The sequence below is a fragment of the Elephantulus edwardii genome, unplaced genomic scaffold (assembly GCF_000299155.1).
Source record: "Elephantulus edwardii isolate Elephantulus edwardi_28Jun2011 unplaced genomic scaffold, EleEdw1.0 scaffold00113, whole genome shotgun sequence".
Taxonomy (NCBI): domain Eukaryota; kingdom Metazoa; phylum Chordata; class Mammalia; order Macroscelidea; family Macroscelididae; genus Elephantulus; species Elephantulus edwardii.
The window spans coordinates 1,595,483-1,600,797 of NW_006399863.1; the positions used below are offsets into that span (position 1 = coordinate 1,595,483).

Genomic DNA, 5,315 nt, shown 5'->3' on the forward strand with positions numbered 1-5,315 from the left:
GGATGACATCAGGATAGCATTCACGAAGACAGCAAAAAGTGAAGAAAAAGACATAGGGAAAAAGAAAAAGACAAATAGATGTTAGAAGAGACCCTAAAATTGCACTAATGCATCAAGATATCAAAACAAGGGGAAGAGGTGTCGAAGTAAAAGAGATGAACAGAATATTTCAAAGGACAGCTCAAGAAGACAAAGCAAATTATAATGGTAGGGGGGAAATCAATAATCTTCATGAAGATTGAGTAGGTAATTTATTCAAATCTTAAAAACAAGTATGTTTTTAGTAAAGCAATATCACTTCTAGGAACTTACTCTAATAAATCGCTCTAATTAATGAAGTTACAGTCATGCAAACATGCGTGCTCACACAGGTCTTATTCAGAATGATGAAAATTAGGAGAGCGCCTAAATGCCAAATAATTGGAGACTGAATTTATAAATTACATACTCACATAATGAAAATCTAAAAACTATAAGTTAATAAGGTAATTTATAACCCCAGGTATGGAAATACATACTTGTTTTAAGTAAAGAAAATCCAGTTACCAAACAGGGTGATCTAATTGACTATTTTTGGTTTTCCGTATCTGTATGTATGTATGTATATAATCTGAAGCATAGGAGAATAAATGTACAATATCAAATATAAAAAAAAAGATTATCAAAAGGGAAGCAAATCACTGACAGACTGTTTCTTTTACACAGATTCTTTAAAGCTATAGGGGGAAATGGTGAAAAATTCTCCGTCACCATTGCCAGAAAGAGCGATTTACAGCTTTGCTCTTTTCTTAATCTCCCCATTTGGCTTCATACTATATCTTGTATGGGCCTTTATTCCTGAGTCTTGGCTAAAGTCCTTAGGCTTAACATACTGGCCTCAAAAGTACTGGGCAGTGGCATTACCTGTCTACCTCCCTTTCACTATAGTGTTTGGTTACATGCTCTTATTTGAAATCAACATGATAAGCGCCTCTATACTTGACTCCATTCTCACTATCACAGATAACTATCCTAAAAACCAATAGTAGAAAATGTACCAAGAACTCATTCCAGCGCTAAGAGACATCCCTGTCAGTGAAGCAAATCAAATGTTCTTTGTTGCAGCCAAAGAACTTTATACCAAAAAATGAATTGTATGTGGACATGCCAACACCAAGCATTTATTTATAATTTTTTTACATATAGATTATCTTAAAAAAGTTTATCATTCTAAATGAAAATGTACTGCCATCATCATTCTTTTATGCTTGAAGAAATACTTCTGCTTTTAAAGATGATGGATGAAGCATCATCATTTGCTTCCCAAGACAACTTGATTGCAAGGAAAAAGCAAAACTACACAACTATGATATCATACAGAAACCAACAGGTCAAATGCAATGGAGAATGAGTACCAGGAGACACTGATGTGGATGCATATTCTGAAAAGAGTTGTACAAAACTGTTCACATATTTTAGCTAAGTAGAATGGGCATGGCTCATTCAAGGTGGTAGGTGTGCAACTGGAAACACTGCTTTCTGATATCAATAGTCAGAAATGCAAAGCATGGGAAACTGAATGTAGGAAAGAGTGGAAGAGTTCTAGAGGAGAAAGAGAATTATCAAATATCATCAAACTATATTTCTAAATGATCTCAGAACTACATATGCATAGAACAGAACTCAAAACAGCTCAGCTAATGAGCAAAGATCCAAACAGAGACCTGACCTCCATTCCAAGAAACAGAATTTGCAGTTCAAGTCTATCCAAGCTAATTAGCTGCTAAAACAAAAGAAATGTTCACCTGTGTAAAACTATGCAATGTGAAATCCCTGCAACATTCATAAGGCCCAGGATAAAACAAATAAAGATCCAGGAAAATGAAACATATTCTCAGAGAATATATCATTTCATGAGCAGTTACATGAGCCAAACCTGCTCCCAAGATCCTAGTAAAATAAAGCATCAGCCAAACAGGAGGAAAATGTCCGTGAGTGAATTGACACAGTGACTACAACAATGGGTTGACAGATAGTAGTGACGGTGAGGATGAACGAGGCCTGTGCAGTGCTTTGTTCTATTTAAGGTTGTTATGAGAAAGAACTGACTCAGAGTACCTAACAACAACTAAAAAAAAATAATAAACAGGGACAGGTGTCAGCTAAAAAAAAGTAATTTCAGGGATTAAATCCATATTCACATGTATATACTAAAGCATTTCATAGAAATTGAACATTGTTGAGTTTAAGTTGACTTTAAATGTTAAATTCATAAATACATATGACCATTTACATTTAAAAACTTTTGCCTTTAAATGTTAAAATCTGGTATTTGTAACAAAATGTTGGCAGGCAGCTTCCTATTAAATTGCTTTGACTCTATTTCCGTTTGTACAGGACAAGCTATTTTGCCTCTTTTCTAATTATAAATGGAACATATTCCTTTTGGAGATAATTTGAGCATAAACAAGAGTCAAAATCCAGGAAGGGAGGGGGGAATCACCAATAATTCTACCACCCACAGGCAACTAGACTTAGCTATATTTCCTTCTAATCTTCTTACTTCTTATTTCAAACACAGGTAAGATGATAATGAGCCATTAGCATATTATTCTTTGTTGCCTGACACTCCCATTTCTTTGTACCTACTTATTGATTAAAGATGCAATAGTTTTCATGTTTCCAAATGTTATTAGTTAAAAATTATATTCAGAATGATATTCACCATGATATTCAGAAAAATTGCTTGAAGGAACTATGAAATGATACTGTTCACTGGCCAAAAATACACTGTCTGCAGTTTTTTATGCCAACTTAATATTTGAGAAATTTGACAAAGTCCATGTATTTCTGTATCTAAGCAGCTATGACCAGAAAAAAAAAAAACCAACACATCTCCAAGATCTACCGGGGAGTGGAGGAGAAAGAAGGAAAAGTTCATGTAAATCTTCCTATTTTCTCGCATATAAATGTGCTTCCTTAAGCAGTCAATTTTAACATAAAAAAGAATTTTGTTTCTTTTAAGAGCTAGTTAGGAAAGACCATAAGTATGTTTTCTTTTGAAAATCTAACGTTGAGACAATGCCAACTTTAAGGGCCCAAGAGAGCTCTGGTGGCATATCCCTTAGAGGGGTGTGCTGGTACTCCAAATCTCACAGTCTCTGGTGGTTCAAATTCACCAGCCCCTCTATGGAAAAAGATGGACACTCTCCCCTCTTGCATTTTAACTGCCTCAGAAATTCTCTGCAGGGCCAGTCAATGAGTTGGCAACGAGTTAGGGATTTTTTTAGAAATTGTTTTATTGTTTTGTTTTAGTTTTGTTTTGTTTTATTTTCTTTTGTTTTGAGAAGTGACCCCGCCATCTTCATTAGAGATAAAAAGTTAACCAGTCCCCAGGATAGAAAGCAGAAAAGAGAGTAGTCAGCTGAATCCCAGATGTTAAGCTTGGGAAGGTCGCAGAGCTTTTCATCTAGAAACATCTGTTGCCAAACCTACCCCACCTGTAACAAGGTGATGAATTCTCAGGAAATGGGTAATGTGATATGCATCGCCAGTATTTCAGCACTTGTCCCATCCTCCTCTGTGAAGTCTCTTTATTCACTGGCACCAAGAAAAGCGTAAAAGAAGCCCAGGAAGTGAAGAATTGAAAGTAAAATGCTAATACAATTTGAAAGATAAGGCAAATCACAAGGATATATAAATTAAGTTGGTTGGAAAGAACAGGGTTCCATTTCTCCCCTAAGCAATAAATAAGATACAACAGTGCACCCTTCTGGTCAAAATGAAGAATGAAGAACTGAAATTTAAAGCTCAATCGCTAGTTCTTCAATCGTTGGGGAATTTTTTTTTAATTTTTTTTTTCTGGGGGTGGGAGGAGAGAGAGAATTAAAAAGTTCCCGAGTTGTTCACTGAAACAAAAAGGGTTCATAGTAATGGCTCACTGGCAGATTTTCGTTTCAGGTCACATGGGCATGAGATTTTCAAATCTCATTTCAAGTGGGAGTGTTGTCTCAGAGACACAAGACAGTAAGGCAAAGAAAATTATGGGGACTTGTGATGTTGCATTTATTTAATATTTGTGTGACTATCTGGTGCTCTGTTATCTCGGCTTTCTTGCTTCTTTCCTGTGGGGCCTTGAGTGTGGTAAATACTCAGTAAATATTTATTGAATGGAATAGCCAGGCAAGCTTAACAATTTAAAAAGTTGGGTGTTCAGCAAAATGTGAAATATTGCGGTATTTTGTCAGGAAATTTCAGTAAAAGGTAGCCAAAATTACTGCTCAATGGAGAAGCAAGTATAAAAATGTTTAGCTCTTCCTGTTCCAGATTTATATAAATACATTACCAACAGCCCAAAGTCCGTGAGCAATGAAATGGGGTGTATGTAGATCCAATTGTTATCCTATGACCCTGCAAGGAAAGGCTTAATAAATCATTTCTGGAAAAATGTTCTACATACTGGTCTCTGATAGAACAGTAAGCGGAAGTTCATAAATAGCTTTGCATGGGAAAGACTACTTCCAACCTACCTGCCCAATTCTGCAACCTGCAGTTAGCCTTGGGTACCCAGAGAAATGGTTGAGCATCACATAAGGGCAAAGAAAAGTGACTCAGGAAAGCTCAGCCACATTTCTCGAAATAGCTATGGGTATTTTAAAAAAAAGGAAGGTAATCAGGACATTAGTGCCTGAAGAATAATTGATAACATAAAAAAATCTGCTCCTTCCTACCCTAATTAAAAAGAAACAGCCACATTATTGTGGCCTTCTTTAGGTAGATTCATGATAAATCTAATTATGTTACCGTTTCTTTTCATAGGATATTATTTTTAAATTATATGTATATATGAAAGTATCAAAAGACTCAAAACATTACCAAAGAGACAACAGTGTTTACAAGACATTCCTTATCAAAATAGAAGTACATTTCACATATTTCAAAGTATCTATTGCTTATTACTCTTGGTCACCTATCAGTATTGTATGTCTTTACCAACTGTTTTCTGTTCTGACCACAAGCTCATGGAATTACTGAAACTAAGAATCAATGTTCCAGTGGGAACTCTTTCTCTGGCAGAAGATTAACATTGCCACATTCTTTAAAATACATGTTTGCCATAAGCCACTAGTGGTATACCCCAAATATATAATATATTGCATGGTCTGCTCAAGTCAGTGACCCCTTCGGCAGACAAGAGCCTATTAACATAATAGTATGACTCAAAGTAAAAAATAAATGCTACACAGTGATCAAAGTTGGGGACATTTCTGTAAGGGGCCTGTTAAATGCCACTTGTCACATGCATCAGTTGAGAACCATCCTATCAATCATGTATG

The 5,315-nt window shown here is 35.6% G+C and overlaps 1 pseudogene; it reads left to right on the top strand.

The window, feature by feature from the left end:
- Positions 1-728: 728 nt before the first annotated feature.
- Positions 729-1,130, top strand: LOC102877686 (annotated as a pseudogene).
- Positions 1,131-5,315: the final 4,185 nt, after the last annotated feature.